The sequence below is a fragment of the Gavialis gangeticus genome, unplaced genomic scaffold, assembly GCF_001723915.1.
Source record: "Gavialis gangeticus isolate Ggan-Ray unplaced genomic scaffold, GavGan_comp1, whole genome shotgun sequence".
Lineage (NCBI taxonomy): Eukaryota > Metazoa > Chordata > Crocodylia > Gavialidae > Gavialis > Gavialis gangeticus.
The window spans coordinates 77782552-77804574 of NW_017729031.1; the positions used below are offsets into that span (position 1 = coordinate 77782552).

The 22023-nt window shown below is 44.8% G+C and overlaps 1 protein-coding gene across 1 annotated transcript in view; it reads left to right on the forward strand.

Moving 5' to 3' along the window:
- SLC39A10 (solute carrier family 39 member 10) overlaps positions 1-22023 on the forward strand; it is an 83689-nt gene that overhangs the window by 527 nt on the left and 61139 nt on the right. The window lies entirely within an intron of this gene.

A 22023-nucleotide genomic window follows, 5' to 3' on the forward strand; every position in this document is an offset into this window, starting at 1 on the left:
GCTCTTGGGGCGGCGCGGACACCCCCGCGGTGGAGGGGCGCCCGGCCTCAGGGGAGGTGGGGGGGCTGTGCTCCCAGGCGGGAAGTGCCCGCCCCGGCTGGGCCTCGTGGGGCCTTGTGGGCCTGGGGGTCCCGGCCCTGGGCCACGGGCGCTGCGCTATGCTCCCTCGTGCCGGCCTGCGCGGACCCCGGCTCAGACCCGGCCCCTCGCGCTCCCCTGCCTCTGGGGGGCTGCTCCTCGTGCCGGCGCCCGAGCCGAGGTCTACCCCCAAAGGTGATATGCTCAGTGCCGCCGCCCGGGGCCTGCGCCAGCGAGTGTCCGTGCCGGGACCGAGCGGCTTCGCTGTCCTGCTTCGTGCCGGCTTTTCCCTGTGCCTCAGCCCCTTCCCCCCCGGCGCTTGTCAGGAAGTTTGGCGGGAAGAAACCCCTCCCCCCTCTTTGCTGTCCATGATTTGTTGCCACTTTTTTCTTTTCAAATCCCTACATACTTTTAACATTAGCAATAGTTCTGAGTTAAAATGCCACAGCTAACGTGGGTGACTGCCAAGTCTGACCTAGTTAACTTCGGGATGCCATGCCTGCTTGCTTAGTTCACCAAGCTTGTGGTGCCTAGCTTGAAACAAGCATTGGAGAACAGATTATGGGATACCCTGAAGTTTAGGATGTCTCCCAACAGACATAAGCATGGGACTCCTAAAGATAAACAGATTTCTTTTGCGGTCGCCTGGGAGGAAAAACGATAGAAGAATGGAAAATACTAATTTTATAAAGGTGTTTCCAAATGTTGTTTCTTCAAATCATGGGCTTAAAGAGTTCTGAAAGTAGAACACCTGTGGACCAGTTTTTCTTATTGTGAGAGGACATCTAAAAATTATTCTCTCACTTAATAAAAACTTCTTTGGGTTTTCATGAAGAAAAACTTTACTGAATATGGTTTCTTGGAAAAGGGGGAATACAGGTGGCACCACACATCACTGATCCCAAAACAAGACTTTGGGTTTATTTCATAATTGTTCCTATGTTCAATACCATTCTAAATGGTATGTTAATGTTAGAACACCTGTACTGAAATTAATCCATTTTAGTTTGTGAAAACTGACACAACATGACCATTTCTCTGACTGTCTTGATTTGAAATAATTGTCTGAAATAAATGTTGTGGAATATTCCCTGTAGTGACTCTTTCAATTTTTATCTTTACTGGAGAACTTGATCTATACTATAGTACAACCATGTAATTATTTTGGAAGAATGAGTAGAACAGGCCGTACGTGTAGATTGACTTTGTGATGTGTATTTGACAAAGGTCACGTAACCATGTAGGAATTCAGTAGAGGAAAGCAGATCAGCAGCCACTGAGGTGGATTCAGTAAAGTAACCATTAACAAAATGTCAAAAATTATGGTTAAATATGGAAATGTAAGCCAGCAGACTAACTACGTTAAAACATTTGGGGATGTTCAGTTCACATTCAGCCCACAAACCATTTTTACACTGCATGGGATATTTGGAACTGTTATAAAAACAGGCAAAAATGTTGGTTTACTTTTTTTTAAGGAAACATTCTATTAACTCTTTTGTAGTAGTCGTGCAATACTTTGTGGCAAGGTATGTTGCATATAAGCAGGAAGTTGAAATTGGATAAAGACAGAAGTGCAGTCTGTTTCCTCACAAACTTGCTGTAGTCTAAAATAATTAAATGGGTTAAATGGCACCTTTGCTTTGTCATGAGTCTTTCCTATTTCAGTTTAGTTTGGATTTTTTTAAATTAACTTAAGCAAAACTAAAATAGGGTGCTTAATACAGAAAAGATGCACACAAAACTTTAGCGTGCAGGTAACAATCATGTAAACTGATTATTTCGCAAATTTCTACATAGGATGACCTGAAGTATCTTCACTTCAAAAAAATAAACCGAAAATTCATTTTCAGTAATCCATTAGTAGACTGTGTTTGTGTTTAATATTAATCTTGATGATATTTTGCTTGTTCTAGTGCTTGGAAACAGTCTGCATAAACCAGAAATCCTGAACCCAGGTGAACGCAGCTTCCAAAAGAAGCACTCATCTTCCATGAAGCTACTTAGAATGTTGAGCTTTGCATGGAAGCTGCTTAATAAACATAAATAACATATTCCAATATGTTCCAATAAGCAGACATTACAAGTCAAAACTGGTTGAGAAGACCATGGATTGAGAAAAGGTGTGGGGGAGGGGGAAGAAATACATATGTGTACAAGCAGTCAATACATGCTGTTTAGCGCAGGCTCCCTTAGCGCCTTTGCCTAAATGAGGTAAGCTGCTTTGAAGTACTTGATAATTTTAAATGCGTAAATATAACAGTTTGACTAGTGAGTGTAGATAGGAACAAGCTTCACAGTCTCTGGATTAGAAACATGCAACTCAAATAACTTTAGGCTTTTTTTAAACTTGATTACAATATGATATGGGTCCTCTCTGAATCAAGTGAGGTCTGTAAGGTGACACGGCCCTGCCTCCTACTGTAGAGCAGTGTGGCTATAACCAGTGCTGGGCATGATGAGCTTACTGTCTCTATTCCAGTAGGGATAATACCTACTTACAGGGTTGCTGCTTTAGGAGTTAGTGTAGGTTGTGTACACACAATCAGATAACTTGGAACAATTCTCCTAGGCTTGTTTTGGTAGAGAAACTTATTCAGAGTTGCGTGTATAAACATTCAAATACTAAGGCCATGAAGAATGGAGAGCTTGTAGTGTGACACTGCACACAGGGTGTGCCCTGGGCACACATCTCAGAATATTCTGCAGGTTTACTTAGTCTGCCTAGCAACACATGACAATAATGCATAGAGCAGTCCTGATTGGCTCACCCAGACTGTCCATGTTCAGCCTGTTTCACTGCAGCACAATGTGGGGATTATAAAGGGGAGATATTCTTCTTGCTGGAGCAGCAGAGGCCAGTGAGCAACATACTAAGTGCATCTACATGTGCTATTAATTCAATTCAATACACTCCAGCACAGTTTGCACCAGAGTTTGTGTCCTGGTACCACATTTACACATGCACCAGGGACTGGAGCATGCTGAGCAGCCCTGCCTGGCAGGGGGCTCAGGTCAGCCTCTTAGCCCAGGGCTACTCCAACCAAGCTCAGTCTGCCATGGAAGGGCTGCCTGGGGCACCAGGGGTGTTTTGTTGCAGGGCTACCTGGCAAGCAGCCCCTGCACTGAAGCACCCTCTTGCCCCAGCCAGCCCCACCAGTGTCTACACGTGCATTGCGGTGGAGTAAATAAAAAAGCTACAGGATAGTACCTGTGTTGACAAGTACTATCCTACAGCGGTGTTAATTATTTTACTGTGGCCTAATAGAGCCACACATGTAGATGCTGAGACTTTACTGCAGAGCTAATTAGGCAACTCCGCAGTAAATGTCTTGTAGGCATGCCTGCCCTTTCCCTGAGGGGGGAGGGAGGGGATGCTGGATGACTGTTCTCTGAGAGAAGCCCCAACAGGTACAGACACTCTCCTGGGAGAGATTTAACCCTGGTTGTTTCTAGGTTATTTTTGTCCTGGAGCAGCCATTTTTACTCTGGGAGAAAAAGTCTGAACATCTCTACACTCAGTTTCTCCTGAGAGAGTCGCTGCTCTCCCAGGGGAAACCAAACAATGTTTGTACAAGGCTGTAGAGTGTACTGAATTTGAAAAGTGATACAAATGTATAATTCTTAAGAAGATGATGGTAGCCATGAATATCAAAAATACTACTTGATAAACCTGTCACTAATTTTCAAGCCCTATTAAAGTTTTCCAGTAACTTGCCAACCTGGACCTTAATCATGTAGTAGAGCCCAAGTGGGAATATACCCATGCCTGTATGGCAGTGCTTCTCAATCTTTTAGATTCAAGACAGCCCTGCATAACCTTTTCAGAAATTGGTTGCACTCCCATTGAGAACCACCATTGTGCTGCCTCAGCTTACCTGAGTGTTTCCCAACTCTGCTGTCACCAGGTAAAAGTGTTCTGTGCCCCTCATGCACAGCCAGCCTGAGAAGGGCTGTTGTGAATGTGCGTTCCTGCCTCCATTACGGTTATCTGGTAAACTAAAGCAAGCAGGAGTGCCTACTCTTGTCCTTTCTGGTCATCTGGTTCAACCCTCCCCCCCACACCTTTCCTAGAAACAGATATGCAGGGCAATTCTACATAGACTGTGTGCCTCCATTTTTGGGAGATGCTGTACAGGGTTGGACTAGGGAGGCTGCTGCCTTCTTGGTCTAGCTGTGCATAAGACATCTGGTGCCTTTGCTGGCAGCACCCCCTGAAAGGGTCTCTAAGCACCTTGTTTGAGAACCACTGCTATATGGAGTTTGATGCTAAGTCCTTGTATTTGTATGAGGCAAAAAAGTGGGCACGGGTCTTTTAGGGGCCCTGAACATTTTGGTGGATGAATAATAACAGCAAGCCTAATTTCTTTTTGCTGAATTCTTTAGATGTCAGATTGTTTTCATACTTCTGCCAATGTCACTTTCCTTTAAACAGATATTCAGAATTCTCAAAAAAAAATCTACCTCTTCCCCTTTCCTCTTAACTTCCTTGAGAGGTCAGTTCAAAGAAAGAAAAAGAAAATTCTTTGCTTCTGATTTCTTTCTTTTATGTTTTGTGAAAAACAGTTACTACAAGTCTTCAGATATGAAAGGAGTCTAAATTCTGTCAGCTCTAAGAATCCATCTGTTTCATGTTCCTGTTCTGGAAAAAAGATTACCTGTTTATTTATGTATGTATGTATGTATGTATGTATAAAATACATTTTAGTGGGAGTCCAGTTTAGGTTTTAAGTGTTTTATGTTCAGTCACCAAGATATTTGGATCATTGATTATGTTTTCTGGTTTATAGTATTCAACACCACCTGCTTAAAAAAAAATAAATCTCATACTCAATTATCATTTTTTAAAAAAGTAGGTGAAAGGCCCTACATAAACTCTGATGGCAAAAGAAAAGGAGAGAGGGAAAGGTAGAAGAGGATCTTCAGTTATATGTTTAGAAATATAATTCTTTCCCTTCAAACTGTAGCTGAGAATATTTAAAATATAAACAAATATGGCAAAGATGTACATAAATGTGATGCCGGTTGCTGAGCAAAGTGCTTAGTTGAAGCTGGTTTTAAAGAAGAAAAAAACCTTTTCTTGGGAAGTTACACTTTTCTTCAAGTACAACTTGCCAGAAGATGACAGCAGCCATGTCTGGTGCTCAGCATGTATGTACCGATGGGAAAGTGTTTGTGTGTTACTTTCATGGCATTTATTCAGAACACTTCAGGCACTAGGTGTTGTTTCACATGGAGACTTTGAGACATGGCCATCTGAGACTAGTCCAGGGTGCTACCTGTACATCTGTGGATTTCCACCCCCCCCCCATATGAATAGAAACATGAAATGAGAGAAAATGCTCTTAAAACAATGCATGCTTTAGCATTATTTTTAACTGACATCTTTTGGGTTAGTTTTTCTTTACTGATATGTTTGATATTCAGATGGACAAAAAGTACTAGACATCTCAACGCTGAGTGCCAGCGGGTGTCATTGGGAGCACTGATAGCGCAGTTCCAGTGCCCCTCTGCAGACGGTTGTGATAAAAACGCAAGCCTTTATAAGAAACTTTGTGTCTTTTGCATTAGCTTCTGTGAAGGAGGAGGAGCTTTAAGATTGCTGGGCTAAGTCCAGGTCCAGTCTTGGTTAGTAGTGGGTTTGATTAAATTGGGAACCCTCCCTTTTTATTTTTTAGCTGGGGTGACTCCCTTCTCACACAGACAGTGGTAAAGATTGGTGAAAGAACTTTGCTTATCTCAGGCTGTCATTTTGGTACCTTTCTTAGTGCTTATCGGCCACTGACAGATGTGAGTGGCGAAAAAACAGCGCTTTACTGGAAGAGGAAGCGTGTTAGTTTGACCTGACTCCCCAGCATCTGTACAGATTGGACAGTTCAGCAGGTCTTTTTGGCGCTTTTATCTAAAGCTGGTCAATCAGCTATTAAATAAAAACACCAAAAAGCACTGCTGAAGCACGCACTCTATACAGACATTGGGCAAGCCGAGCCAAACTAACGCAGTGCCTCTTCTGGGCATGCACTGTGCTTGGTGCGGGAGCGCACTGAGCTTAAAGTGCTGTTTGTTTATTTCCAAGTCTGTAAGCAGCTACAGTTTCCAACAGAAGTGGCAGAATGATGTAGTGCAAAATCTGTACAGTTTTGTTGATTGATATTAATACCACAGTAACTTACAAGATACTGTGAAGCTATCATGGAACCTACTGCCTGTTGTTTTTTGGAAAGCCATGAGAGAAAAATTAAGATGTTTGCTGTTGCTGGAGTCTGTTTTAGATGAAGGGATTAGAGAAAGCAATATCCTAGAATAATAACAAAGTGAAACTAACAAGTCCTAGTCAATTTCACCGTTGCTTTCTGACAATTGTGGACCTAATGAAAACATCTCCAGGTTCATTCTATTGGTGACTGGTTTTACCCGCTTCTAGGAAGAAGCTGTCTGATGACTGGCTAGTGAATATGTTTTTAGCTCTAAGGGTAGATAACTAATATTGAAATAACCTTTTATATTGACTGTCACACCTTTTTAGTAAGATGATATGAAAGATGTTAAATGTTTAAAGTGTATCAAGTACGTAAACACTCAAAAGCTAGGTATGTAAACTTGTGTTAGAACAATATAATTCTCCTGATTATACCTTTGTGTTGTGCGTGGAATTCATATACAGAGTGCCAGACAGAATTCTTAAGGGACAAACCTCAAGATCTTCAAATGTTGGGGAAACTTGTCTTAGCTATCCAGCATCAAGTGTGACTAATAAGTCAATTTATTTAATGGTCATGTTTTTCTGAAAGTTAATGATTGACCATGATTATGTCCAAAATACAGATGTGATCAACTTCTTTTTGTGCTCTTTTTGTCAATTCTTTTTGTGCTCTGATATTAAATAAGATTATCTGATTTATTTTATTTGTAGCTTTTATATAAACTCAACTTCTGTAAAAATAGGCACCTTAACATAGTGTTTAGTTCAGCATTTCAGAATCAAAGTTATAAATCTCTATTTTTGAATTCTTTATTATAGAAACTGAAAGATTCCAAATATAGCTATTAGCAAATGTTCCTGTAATAAAAAACAAAGTCCAGATGGACACTGTCATCTGATAAATGTGTAAAGATTGCCTGATCAGTAGCAGTTAATGTGAACAGAACTCTGTGACCTTTCATTTAAGGCTACTGTGCCATGGCTGCTAAATGAATGAAAATGATTGAGTTTTGTATGATGGCTGGAAATATAATCTCTTGTACTACAGATAATTGAAGGGTAATTAAAAATAGCTTTTCCCTTTAACAGAACTGTTCAGAATTGTGTATGTACATTCACTTTTACGGCGACTGGTGCCTCTTGGGTCTGTGGGGGCACCCAGGGTCCCCCCGCAACTGATTGCCAAGCTGGGGGGGAGGCCGTGCACTCGGGGGCAGACCCAGAAGTGGACTAGAAGTACTTTTGGTCCACTTCCAGGTCCATCGTCGAGTGCACAGGGGACTGCCCCATTCTCCCGTGGGACACTCCATCCACCCCACCATCTCAGTGTTCATGAGCTGTGCTTGGTATCTCAAGGTATGTAGGAAAAAAACAAAGCTGTGTCTATGGCTGAATTGCTGATTCTCTGAATCCAAATTGAATCTTCAGATTCGGCCAAATCAAATTGGGATCGAAGCAGCTAATCGAATCACTGTCCCCTGAATTGGGCCGAATCTGAATCAAATGCTGCCTGCTTCGCACATCCCTAGTTGGCACCAGGATACTCCTGGTCCCAGGAAAACCAGCTGCTGAGAGATCAGGTTGCAAGGTTCCCTGGCAGGGGGGAGCCTAGGGGCCACAGCTGCTGGAAACCTGGCAACCTTTGAGCCAAGCAGCCCTTCCTTCCTTGCCCAGCAGTGTACGGCACTTTGAAACCCCAGGTTGCAGAGAACTGAATTGAACCCATGTTTTTTTAGATGTCCTGGGGCACAGGGACTCTGGGATGGGGGAGAAGCTCCCCAGTCCCAAGATCCCAATGCCCTAGGATGTCTAAAAGCCACACATGCAGGCATGGCAGGAGGAATGGTGTTTGGGATGTGGGAATTTTATGCCCCTATGCCAATTGCTCTATTGTTTGAACATCTGCCAGGGGCCTAACAAGTATTGATAACCCTGAAAATAAACATTTTAAGAACTTCTTGTGGAAAGTGCTGGTTTGACAGTCAGGAAAATTAGAGCCTTCTGTTTGCTTTCCCAACACAACTGAGAACAGATCTGTAGGGGACCACTTGGGTATAAAAAGGAGTAATTTACTAACATATACAGGCATACCTCGGAGATGTTGCAGGTTCGGTTCCAGACCACCGCAATAAAGCGAGTCACATGAATTTTTTGGTTTCCCAGTGCATATAAAAGTTTTGTTTACACTATATTGTAGTCTATTAAGTGTGCAATAGCATTATGTCTAAAAAAACAATGTACATACCTTAATTAAAAAATACTTTATTGCTAAAAAATGTGAAGTGAGCAAATATTGTTGGAAAAATAGCACCGATAGACTCGCTCGACGCAGGGTTGCCACAAACCTTCAATTGGTAAAAAACGCAATATCTGCAAAGCGCAATAAAGCGAAGCGCAATAAAACAAGGTATGCCTGTACTTCCGATCACTGATCTCTTATGATGCTTCCAGCAGGTATACTAGTTAGTTCCAGTTGTGGTGATTGTTTTGTATTGCAGGCGATTTTTTTTTTTTTTTTTAATGCCAAAAATAAAGTATAGCCTACTTCTCATGTACAATATGATACACGGACAGCGAAGACTTTCAGTCGTTATTGCTCTGCATATGAAGTAGTCATTTAAAGGAGGTTTTATATTCCATTAACGGTCCCTGGATTATCCACTTTCCTCTACCCTCAGGAACTTGTACCCAGTTCCATTAACTTCAATGGGAACTGTATACATAACCGGAATTTATATAGAAGTTAGCTCTTGGTGATGGTGATCTGCCATTAGCTAATTTCATACAATTTGTATTATAGATTTTTATCTTGTTTGAAAACATTTATTATAGGAAAGCTGTCATTTAAGACTTGTTCCCATAGTATCTGGATGTAATGTAGAATCATAGAAAATTAGGGTTGGAAGGGACCTTGGGAGGTCATTTAGTCCAACCCTCCACTCAAACCCAGACCTTCCCCAACTAGATCTTCCCAGCCAAAGCTTTATCTAGCTGGCTGTTAACCTCTAAGGATGGAGATTCTAATACCTCTCTGGGTAGCTCACCTTCTTATCAAGAGAGTTTTTCCTAGTATCCAACCTAAACTTCCCTTGCTGCAAACATGAGACCATTGCTCCTTGTTCTCTCATCGGTCACCATGGAGAACAGCCCAGCTTCATCCTCTTTGCAACCACCTTCAGATAGTTGAAGGCTATTATTAAGTCCCCCCCTCAGTCTTCGCTTCTCCAGTCTAAATAAGCCCAGTTCTCTCAGCCCTTCCTCAGAGAAGTCATGTGGCCAGCCTCTTAACTATTTTTGTTGCCCTCAGCTCAACTCTCTCTACTATGTCCACATTCTTTCTGTAGTGAGGGGCCCAAAACTGGACACACTACTCCAGATGTAGTCTCAACAGTGCTGAATAGAGGGCAATAATCACTTCCTTTGCTCTGCTAGTAAGATTCTTACTACTGCAGGCCAGCATGCTTTTAGCCATCTTCCCAAGGGCACACAGTTGGCTCATGTTCAGATTATAGTCCACTGTAACCTCCAGGTCCTTTCTACAGAGCTACTGCTTCGCTGGTTGGCCCCCAACCTGTACCCATGTATAGGATTGTTCTGTCCTAAGTGCAAGACTTTGCACTTGTCCTTAATTAACCATTCTGAGATTGAGTTTGGTCCAATCCTTCGGTGTATCGAGGTCTCTGAATCTTAGCCATGCCCTCCAGCATGTCTACTACTCCCCACATCTTGGTGTCATCTGCAAACTTGCTGAGAGTTAACTCCATCCCATCTTTGAGGTTGTTGATGAAGATATTGAAGAAAACCAGCCCCAGGACCAACCCCTGGGGCACTCCACTTGATACCTGCTGCCAACTAGACATCAAGCCATTAATTACTACAGTTTTGAGCCCAATGATCCAGCCAGTTTTCTATCCACCTTACAGTCTATTCATCCAAGCTGTACCTCCTTAACTTGCTTGCAGGAATGTTGTGGGAGACCATATCAAAAGTCTTGCTTAAGGTCATGTTACATCCATTGCTCTCCCCCATCCACAGAGCCACTCATTTTGTCCTAGAAGGCAGTCTTCTCCACGTGCTTAGAAATAGATTCCTTGAGGACCTCCTCCATGATTTTTCCAGGGACTGAGGTGATGCTGACCAGTCTGTAGTTCCCCAGATACTCTTCCTTCCCTTTCTTAAAGATGGACACTGTATTTGCCCTTTTCCAATCAGCCAGGACCTCTTCCAGTCACCATGAATTTTCAGAGATAATGACCAGTGGCTCTGCAGTCACATTGGCCATCTCCCTCAGGGCATCACATCCAGCCCCATGGACTTGCACATGTCCAGCTTTTCTAAATAGTCCCTAACCTGTTCTTTTGCCACTGTTAGCTGCTCACCTCCTCCAACTGTGCTGCCAGGTGCAGTAGTCTTGGAGTTGGCCTTGCTTGTGAAGACTGAGGTAAAGAATGCATTGAGTGCTTCAGACTTTTCCACATCTATCACTAGGTTTCCTCCCCCATTCAGTGTGGGACCCACACTTTCTCTGATCTTCCTCTTGTTGCTGACGTATAGTTGTAGAAACCCTTATTACCCTTCATATCCCTTCACATCTCCTGCTAGCTGCACTTTGGCCTTCCTGATTTCATCAGTGCATGCTGAAGCAATAGTTTTATACTCCTCCCTATGCAACTGTCCAAGTTTCCACTTTTTGTAAGTTTCCTTTTGGTGTTTTAGCTCACTGAAGGGTTCCCTGCTAAGCAAAGCTGGTCATCTGACATACTTGCTAGTCTTCTTGGGCTTTGGGATGGTTAGTTCCAGCACCCTCAGTAGGGTTTCATGCATAAACAGGTGCATCACAAACAGGTCTAAGGTCTACTTCCCCTCTATGCGGCATTGGTAAGGCTGCAGCTGGAGTACTGCATTCAGTTTTGGGCACTGCACTTCAAAAGGGATGTGGATAATCTTGAGAGGGTCCAGAGGAGGGCCACTTGTATGGTTAGGGGCCTACAGGATAGGTCCTATGAGGAGAGGTTGAGGGACCTGGATCTCTTCAGCCTCTGTAAGAGAAGGCTGAGAGGGGATCTGGTGACCGTCTACAAATTTGTCGGCAGGGGGGATTCCTTGGAATAACTAGAAACAACGGCCACAAACTGACAGAGAGCAGATTTAGACTTGACATTAGGAAGAACTTCTTTATGGTAAGGGTTACCAGAATCTGGAATGGACTTCCAAGTGTGGTGGTGCCCTCCCCTATCTTGGAGGACTTTAAGAGGAGACTGGACAAACACCTGGCTGGGGTCATTTGACCCCAGCACTCTTTCCTGCCCAGGGCAGGGTGTCGGACTCAATGATCTACTGAGGTCCCTTACGACCCTGAACATCTATGAAATCTATGAAAATACAACCAGCCCTCCTGCCCATCAGTTCCCTAAGTGAGTTGAAGCATGCTTTTATGAAGTCCAGAGTCCTTACTCTGCTTCCTTCCTTTCCTCAGGATCCTGAACTCAATCATCTAGTGGTCACTGCTGCCCAAGTTCCCATCCACTACTACATTCCCCACCAATTCTTCCCTGTTTCTGAGCAGCAGATTGAGAAGAGTACAGCCCCTAGTTGGCCTATCAAACATTTGCATCAGGAAGTTGTCCCCAGCACTCCAAAAACTTGCTGGGTTGCCTGTACGCTGCCCTTCCAGCAGTTGCCAAGGTGATTGAAGTGCCCCATGAGAACCCAGGGTCTGTGATCTGAAAACTTCTGCCAGCTGTTTGAAGAAACTAATCCTCCTCCTTCTGGTCTGGTGATCTACAGCAGACACCTACCATGATGTCACCTTTTGTTGCTGTCCCCTCACCCTAACCCAGAGACTTTCCAGAGGCCTATCTCCAGTTTTATACTGAAGCTCTGAGCAATCATACAGCTCTTTTACATGAAACACAACTCCCTCTCCTCTTCATCTGTCATTCCTGAACAGTTTATACCCATCCACGAAAGTAGTTCAGTTATGCAAGATGTCCCACTAAGTCTGTTCTAGTCGCATCATAGTTCTGTGACTGCAAGGCCTTTCAGTTCTTCCTGCTCGTTTCCCAGGCTCTATGCATTCATGTGTGGACACCTGAGGAATCTACCTGGTTGCCCTATATCCTCAGGTAGGATGAGAAGGCCTCCCCTGTTGCTCCCTCCTGCTTGTACTTCTTCCAGGTCATCCACTTCCCCACTTACCTCTGGGCTTTGGTTTCCAACCCCTGGTGAGCCTAGTTTAAAGCCTTCCTCACTAGGTTAACAAGCCTGTCTTTGAAGATGCTCTTTCCTGTCTTCATCTGGTGGATCCCATCTCTTCCTAGCAATCCTTTTTCTTGGAACAACATCCTATGGTTGAAGAAGCCAAAGCCTTGCTGGTGACACCATCTGTGCACCCATGAATTGATCTGCAGGATGCATCCATTCCTGCCTGGGCCCTTCCCCTTGACTGGAAGGATCAAAGAGAATATCCCAGGATCCTCAATTTCACCCTTGCACCTAAAGCCCTATAGTCACTTTTGATCTGCTCAAGGTGCCCCCTAGCAATGTTTTCAGTTCTCACATGAATGAGCATCATGGGGTAATAGAGGGCTGGATGGGTCTCGGTAATCCTTCCATGACATCTTGGATCCAGGCTCCAGGCAAACAGCAGACCCCCTAAGACAAGAAGTCAGGCTGGCAGATGCATGCCTCTATCCCCCACAAAAGGGAGTCTCCAACCACCACTACTGATTGCTTCCTCCTGGGTGGCAGTGGTCTCAACCCACCCAACCTCAGGGAGGCCTGGCCTCTTACACTGACTGAATGTTCTCTTCCTCTTTCTCTTCCTCCTCCTCCTCCTCCTCTGTTGCTCAGGCTCCATATCTGTTCTGCAGGCAAACTACTGCAGATAGGAGTGAGAACTTCTTTTTGCTGTCACGTGCTTCCAGCTTCCACCTTCCTGGGAGTCCATGTCCTCTTCCTTCTCTATCGCTGCTTCTGGCAGACTTTCCTCCACCATCCTAGAGGTTTCATCCAGCATTGACTTGATGAAGTCCTCATGGTGAAGGATACTTTAGAGCACCACCACCTCTTCCTGTAGCTCCCTTGCCTGTTCCCGGGGGATTACCAGCAGGAGGCATGGCAGGTACTTGTCCACCTGGCTGTCACTGTAAGAAACCTGCAAGCCACAATCCCCACAGCACCAAACCAGGACCTGGGTGGAAGCCTTGACAGTGGCAGTCCTGCCTGGACAGACACCTCATAGGTGCAAGCAAAGGAAGAGCTGGCAGTGTGGCAATGGCTCTGGCATTACAATGTCCTCCAGCCATCTCTCTGGGTCTCTGAAATCTGCCTTTCTCTTCCTGTCCCTCTCTCCAAGAAGACTGACCCTAACAAACTCCCCTGTAACTTGGCATGTTTGCTGCTCCTTGGTCCTGAAAGGTTCCCTTCTGCCTGCTAACCAGTTTCCCTCTAGACTCTAGTTAAACAAGTGGCTTAAGTATTGGTTTAACTGCTGAGTTTTACCTACTTACACTAAATAAATGTAAGTTAGTTACTCTTAATTAAAGAAACAACTTACCTTAAAGCAGGTGTGAGCAATTAGTTCAGCTGGAGGGCTGCTTAACAAGTTTTGGCAAGCTGTTGAGGGCCACAAGGGCAGCCCCGCCCCTTGACAGGTGCCATGCCCCCTGGTAGCCATCTTGGGACCAGAAGTCCTACCCCAACCCCTGACCTTTACCACTGGCAGTCTCTCTCCTTGCCCCAGAAGTACTCGTTTTGGGGGATATGCCATCTTGGAACCAGAAAAAAAAAACTTATACTAAAAGTAGGGTGACCACCTTCTTCAAACGTAAAGGTAGGACATATGCCTGTCTCTTGCCCCCCACTCCTCCACCGGCAGCGCAGCTGGAGCTAAGCCGAGCAGGGCAGGGGTGAATGTGGTCTACGGGCTCAGATCTCCCCACCCTGCTTCCTTTCCCCCTCGCTGGCTGTGTGCCTCCTTCCTGCCCAGCAGCAGTAGGCAGCACAACTCTATGCCACTGCTGCTGCCAGGTGGGCAGGGGGCACATTGTCCTGGTTGCACAGGGCCTCCAGGCAGACGGCAGCAGGGCAGGGAGTCCTGAGCCCTCAGTGGACAGCCTGCATCCATCCCCACACAAACTTGGGGGGGCATGTATATGGTGGGGGGGTTGTGAAGGGGTGTGGCTGGGGGAGGCATAAGGTATGTTGTAGGGGGATGTATATGTGGGGGGTTGTGGGGCTGGGTGTGTGGGCTTGTGGAGTAGGAGAGAGGGTGGGGAGTGTAAAAACTCGCCACACATTTCTGTCCCCCACCACGTGGCACACACCAGCAGGTGATCTGGGCGCTCGTGGCCTGCGCAAGCGCTGTCACCTGGTAGCACATGGCTTCAGCCAGTGCTGCACTTGGTGGCAAGGAGAACAGCCAGGCTAGCCCACCTCTTTATCTTGCAGAGCTCCATGTGACAGACATGCAGCTCCCAACACTCGCACACCACTGGGGGAAGGCCCACACAATGGAGCCAGCTACCTTCCACGCTCCCTGCCATGCAAGTCGCAGGACTCCGATGGGAAGCAGGGAGTGGTGCTCCCCTCCAGTTACGGTGGAGTCCCAGGACGTGCATAGCAGTGGGGTGGGGAAGGCAGCCGGCTTCATTGCACTGGGCTTCCCTCAGTGGTAAGTGAGTGCCAGGAGCTGCATGTACACTTTGGGGAGCTCTGCAAGATGGAGGCGGGCCAGGTTTACTCCACTCCTTACCACAACATGCAGTGCTGCCGTAGCCTCGCAACACTGGGCAACAGTACCTTTGCGGGCCACGAGCTTCCTGAGGGCACCCACCTACTGCTGCTGCTGCTGCCACCTGCAGCGGGGGTTGTGCACCCTAGTGGGGTGTGGGGGGGTCCCCACGCCCCTTCATCCTCCCTCACACTGAGGTCCACATTCCTGCCACCTCCCTGGGCATGGGCTTCACACTCCTGCCAGCCCCATGCTCCCTCCCTGCCTCCACCGTAGCTCCTCCTGCCCCTGCCACTTTCTTCTCTGCTGCCCAAAGGAGCTGCTGGATGCTGGGGAAGCTGAGCAGGTCCCCCAGCTGCTGTGGCAATGGCAGCAGCAACCCCACCCAGAAGCTGTGTTCTGGCCAGGCCAGGACCCTTCTGTGCACCAGGGTGAGAGCGAGGTGCACGGGCTGGGCTGGGTATAATTGGTGGACACCAGCAGGATGAAATCTCCTGGCGAACCGCATCTGGCCTATGGGCCAAATTTTGCCCGCCCGTACCTTAAAGGCTCCCATTCAGAGAGCAGAGTTCAGTTACCTGATATTGTGAACTGTTTACAAACTTGGTGTTTATTCACTCTGTGGTTGCTCTAAGAGTCTCCGTTTATATACCCTTCTGGGCCTGGACTGGCTTCACTCACTTGTTAGGGCTTGTTAGATGCAGGTTTCCCTTCCTTTATGCAGGTTCTGTATGTGGTAATTCACTCTTACACGATGACCCTTTTTATACCAAAAATTCATTATGTGCATGATAAATTCACGCTTATGCGATCAGTGTGGTGGAAGCCCACAGTCAGCTGCTTTGTGCATTGTGTTTTAGGAATGGTGCGCACCAAAATATAGTCTCCTGTGTGGATCTGGGCTCCTTGCTTATTATCTGCAACAATCTGTAGTTGCTATCCCCATTATGGCTTCTAAGCATCCCGCTAGCTTATCTCTAAATGTCTGCTGTTGGTGACTACCAAAATTGTCTTGTAAAATTAATAGAAATGGGTCTGGGGGTCAGTACAATCGAAGTCTAGGAACATCCCTATTTGTTACATTGTAAAGTAGGTTCCCTCTATGTGAATTCGAGTTATGCGCCGTTTTCCAGGAATGCATGTACTGCATAAAGTGAAAGAAACCTGTACAAGTAGCAGTCATCCAGCAATCACTCATCTGCTTGGAGCGTATGCCCAAACACACAGCCCACTAAACAAGTACTCAGCAAGCCAAACACATAGACAGCCAGCCCTGGCTTGCTCACCTTGTAGAAACAGGATCTGGCACCTGGCTTCTCTTCTTCTTACTCCCAGCAAACTGCTTCCTTTTTGCTGTCCCTGTTCACTTGCTCTAATATAAGTTAGAATTTGACAATGCATTTTGTGCTAGTAAAATTTGTGGATTCAGGCATGTAAAAATGCATTTGTATTTTCATGTTCAAAAATCTAAAGTACAGAAGATCATTTTTAACAGATTCAGGCAGAAATCTTCAGGTCAAGTGATTTCACTAAGCACATGATATGTGTGAATAATAGAGAGAAATGTGAAAAAGGTTTTATAATTTTTGGAATTAAGAGACTGCCTGAATGATCTTAGAGGGGTGAGCTAAAGTAAAGGGATGCTTTGATAAGACCTTAAAACTGGCAATAACTATAGCTAATTATAAAATAAGCTTTTTTTTGTATTTCTGTTAATGTGTCAGTGGTTATTAAAAGTAATATTTTACAGCAGCTGTAAAGACAGCTAAACATGGCAAAATGTTTTCACTGCCTGTAAAAGGTATTCTTTGACACTTTCATTCAGTGATGGGATTTAGTTAGTCAGTGCCAAAAAGCTACCTATGTTGATTTCTCATTTTTCTAATAAGAGACCAGGTTGTTATGGTACTCTTCACGTTTGATATACAGGTATCAAGTCAAAGGGCTCTAATACTTTTTATTGTTGGTGGGCAACGTGTATTGTTTACTGAGGGTTAATGGATATAGAATTGAACTCAAAGAAGCAGAATAGCATTTTAGAATTAAAGACAAAATACTGCTTTTTCAAATAGCAGTAAAATTGAAATCTACAAAATATAACTTCCTCCGGGAGGTTTTTGGCAGATTCTACAAGTTTATATACAGAAATTTAGATAATTTTTCTACTTTAACTTGATTGCTTACTATAAATTCACAGTATGTACCTGAAATTGCCTTCTGAGGCAAGGCATTAGTTACACTTTATATCAAAGACATCCTCAAACAGCGATGGTAAAAACAACATAATGTTGTTCAGATAGCAAAACATAATTAAGGACATCGGCCACACACTTATAAATGTGTGTCTGTATGTACAACAGTACAGCTGCAAAGAATAAGATAATTTTGTTTAATTTTTATTAGAATATCTTGCAAACCACCAGATTTTAAAGTAGCTTCAGGTAATGATAGTTCTCTGCCAAGGTGATTCCTTATGTATTATGCTTATCACCAGGGTTCCTCAATTTTCAGATTTAAAAAAGTAACCCAAAATCCGCTTTTTTGCATGATTAAAATGAAACCCCACTGATAGATATAGAGATATATATCTATATCTATAGACCTATATATATTTATTTTCTATAGCTATATAGCTCTATATCTATCTATAGAAGTTATAGATAGATATAGATATAAAGATATATATATCTAGAAGTCTAGTAGGGGTGCACTGATAGAGATTTTGGGGGCTGATGCGAATAGCCATTTTTTAAGGAGGCATAACACCTGATACTGATTTGATTTCCGATACAGCTGCATGCAGCTCATACATACATTGTGGTGGAAGGGGAGGGGGGAGGGAAAGGGTGTGGGGAGTGGGGGCAGATCAAGGCCCCCCCCCCCCTCCCGGGGGGGGGGGGGGGGGGGAAAAGGGGGGGGGGAGGGGGGGCAGATCAAGGCCCCCCCCCCCCTCCCGGGGGGGGGGGGGGGGGGGAAAAGGGGGGGGGGAGGGGGGGCAGATCAAGGCCCCCCCCCCCTGCAGTGAGGGAGGAGGCAGGGGCAGATGCTGGGGCAGGGTGAGGTGCAGAACGGAGCCACAGCTTCTTGCAGGGCGGCAGCTCCCACTGCTTATTGTACCCCAGGAGGGCATAGGGAGCATGTGTTCCCCCAGAGCTGGGTGGGGTGGGGTGGATGGGCTTCACCTGTGGGCTGGGGCTGTGCCAGGCTTTTATCAGCAGTGGCTGGGCTCAGGGCAGGGACTGCGGAGGTGGCTGCAGCCACCCAGTATTTTCCCGTAGTCCTGCTTCCAGTGCTGCCGCCAAGCACCCAGCGCAGCCACCAGCTGAATGCCCTGCCTCTACCCACTTGCCAGGAAGAGCCAGGGCTGTGCTGGGTGGGCAACGGCGGTGCTGGTAGCAGAGCTATTGTGGGGGGGTACAGCAAAATTTGAGGTGGCTGCAGCCCCCTCTGTAGCCCCCACCCCGAGCCCAGCTCCCACCAAGAAGAGCCCGGCACAGCCCTAGCTCCAGCCTGCAGCTGCAGCCCACCTACCCCTCCCTGCAAAGATCCATGGGCACATGCCCCACCCCATGCCCCTCTGGGGTGCACGCAGAGGCAGGAGCTGCCCCCTTCTTCCCCTCCTTGATGAGCCATGGCTCTGCCCCTGCCCCCTCTCTCCCTCACTGTGGGGGGCGTTGATCTGCCCCTCCCCATGTCCCTCCCCTCTCACCGTCCAGCACAACAGACTTACCAGCTGCATGCATCGGAAATCAGATTGGTATGAGTCAATATGCCTCCTTTAAAAATTGGCTTTTGGTATCAGCCCCCAAAATCTATCGGTGCACCCATGCTGGTAACTGCCATTGGATTTCAGGGAGCACAGCAATTCTTTATTATGTGTAGGTATAATAATTACAGTATTTAGAAGCAGGCAACTTTAGATGTTTGTGGATTTATGCAAGTACAGTGCTTGATGTGCAACATTTGAACATATAAATGTTGAACGTAACTATTTTAATTTGATTCTGAACAGACTCCTCCACAGAGTACAGTTTTGTTGATGTGAGCGTTTCGTAGGCATTTGAATGAGTTTACTGTGATGATCTGACCAGTGTCTTCCATAATTGTAATTTTGCTTTACATTTAATGTTAGTTAATAAAATTATAGCCTTGCGTACAGTTTATAATGGACGTGATACTGCAGCCAAAAAAGGGTGGAGTCATAATGTTTTTTGCCTTTGCTGTTGTAATCAAGTATTCCGAATATTTATAATTATCACCTATCAAAGTCCTCGCTGTGTGCTGTAGTTCAGTTAAACCATTGGTGTTGGTTAGAATCAATGGGGGATTTAAGGTTTGAACACATCTGGGATGAGCTTCCCCTTCTAGCCAGTTGTATGATTCGGTGGGGTGGATTAATGACCTACCTATAACATGCAGCATCTATCATCTGCACCATATAAGTGCTCCGAATGGAGGTCAAAGATAATTAAGTGATAAAAATCTCACAAACTCAAGGTAACAGTTAACAAATTCAACTTTTTATTAATTTCCAGATTCAACAACTATAACTACTGTGACAGCTATATAATTACCTATACAACTATACTATACTTAATCACTAATCCTAAGAGAGTATACATATATACAAATTATAATAATAGCACACAAGTAGAGGAGCACCAATATATCAGTCCGATATCAGATTGGTACCAATATAAAGAAAACTGGCTGTATCGGATATGTGCCCGATGGGGATGATAATTTGGTTGATAAATCCCCATGCTGCATGCAGCCACAGCACAGCACTTGGGCAGCAGGGAGCACAGCTGGCAGCGTGGAGAGCTGCCTCCAGCTGGTAAGTCCAGTGTGGTGGAAGGGGCGTGACGGGGGGCAGATCAACGCCTCCCCTTTCCCTCCCCTCCCCCTGCAGTGAGGAAGGCGGCAGGGGCAGGCGCTGTCCAGGTGGGGTGGGGGGAGGTGGCTCCTGCTGCTGCCTGTACCCCAGGAGGGCACGGGGGTGGGGGGTGGCCCCCAGATCTATCGAGGGCAGGCTGCAGCTGGAGCTGCACAGGGCTCTTCTCAATGGGGGCTGGGTTCGCAGTGGTCACCACCAGTGCTGGGAGGATGCTGCATCCACCCCAAATTTCCCCGCTGATCCACTCCCAGCACCAGTATGAAGCTTTTTCATTAATAGTATTGATTCTGGAGAGCCAGAATGGTCCAATACTTAGGATGCTAGCTTGTCATGTGAAAGACTTGAATTTTAATTATCTGCTCTTTCCTATGTGATTGTAAGCAAGTTGTATTGAATTTGAGGCAGAGAGAAATCTTACTTGTAAAACTGGAGGATAGTATTTCCCCTGTGGTGGTAGTGCTACAAAGACGCATACATTAAAAAGGTATGTTGATGAAGAAGAACTGAAGAATAAAAATGCATCCCAGAATGTGTGGTGGTAATGGTATCAGATAGCTAATTCATTAGAAGAGCCTTCTATTCAGATATATAGCTTTGGCATAGTGGTATGGTAGTGGAGGCTGTATAAATAACTTGTGAAATTTTAAATTACAAACACTATACAGTATCATTGTACATCTCCCAATCCAGTTCAGCATCTAAGCATAAGATATAAAACTAAAATATATAGCAGTCCCAGCTTCTATAAAGTGGCTGGCTGCGTGGAGTTGGTTGGACTAGTTTTAAAGTTAAGTATATGCTTAAGTGTGTTGCTGGTTCACAACTTCAATTTGACTTGTAGAACTGGACCCAGATTTGGTTAACACTTAAAATATGCAAGACTAGTGATAAATATTTGAAGGTCTTGATAGTGTTTCTTATTCTTAAATTGCCAAAATGTGAAAACTAAACACACCCAACACAGTGCTGGATTTTAGCCTGTTGGTTTCCAGAGGAAGAATTAAGCATATGCAGCAATTCAAGTTACAATTGAGAATAAAAATTCCTTTACTATTAACAGCCTATATTTAACACAGAAAAAGCACTGGCTTCGGTATCCTGGAATAGCAAAAACCTGCATCTGTTATATTGATACTGTTTGTTGATAGCCAGTCACTTCAGAATGAGTATCTAAAGAAACTGTTTTAAAACCATAATGGTTTTGTTTCACTGGAAAAAAGTATTAATGAAAGCACAGATGTTGCTATAGTTCACATTTTTAAATAACAGGCATGCACTATTGTTAAAACATTATTAGACAGTAGAATATTGGCACCTATAGTACAGCATTTTAAAATATTTTAGCCTTGTGAACTTAAGATGTACCCTTTCAAATGTTGTCTGCATATTTTTTCGTCCTTCTAAATACTAATTGCCCTCCCAAATATTGTCCCAAGCAGGCAAGTAAAAGTTCTTTGCTTGCTTCTGCTATTTTAGTCTGCATGTTTTTTAACAGACCACCTACTTTTCTAGTTCAAGCTCAAAAGATGGCAAAATAAGGTATTAAAATAGCAATTTTAGATTGCAGTCCTATAGCACATGATAAGACCCAGTTTTGCCATGAAAAAATGTGTAGTAATGGATACACATAATGTATTGCTGAGGCTTGTGCAAGTTGTGGGGGGTTGGGTGCGGGGGTGGAAATTTAGAGGTAGAGAAATTCTCTGGTGACCAGTGTAGTGTTCAAAAAAAAAAAAAAGTACCACATATTGACCAGGTGTCATCTGCATGTGAAGCTCCATCAAGTACCTTAGGATTGCACTTCACCTTTACTGTAATTGTGTGCTCTATCTAGCTAGTTCAGAAGATCAGGATCTCAGGGAAATATTTTTGGTTTACTGGTGCCAAAGCCTCAGTATTTTGCTGTTTAATAGTTACCATTTTTACAATAACCCTAACATGCTATTTCAAGAGATTCATAACCTGCCTTACGGCTGTTTCGTATTTTACTAACTACTTAAATAACTCATAAAGATGTCTAAGGGCTTTCTTAGCTCTAGGAGAAGCTGAATGTCAGTTATCTTAACACCATGATAAATTGTTCATAACTTATGAAATTCACTAAGGGACATG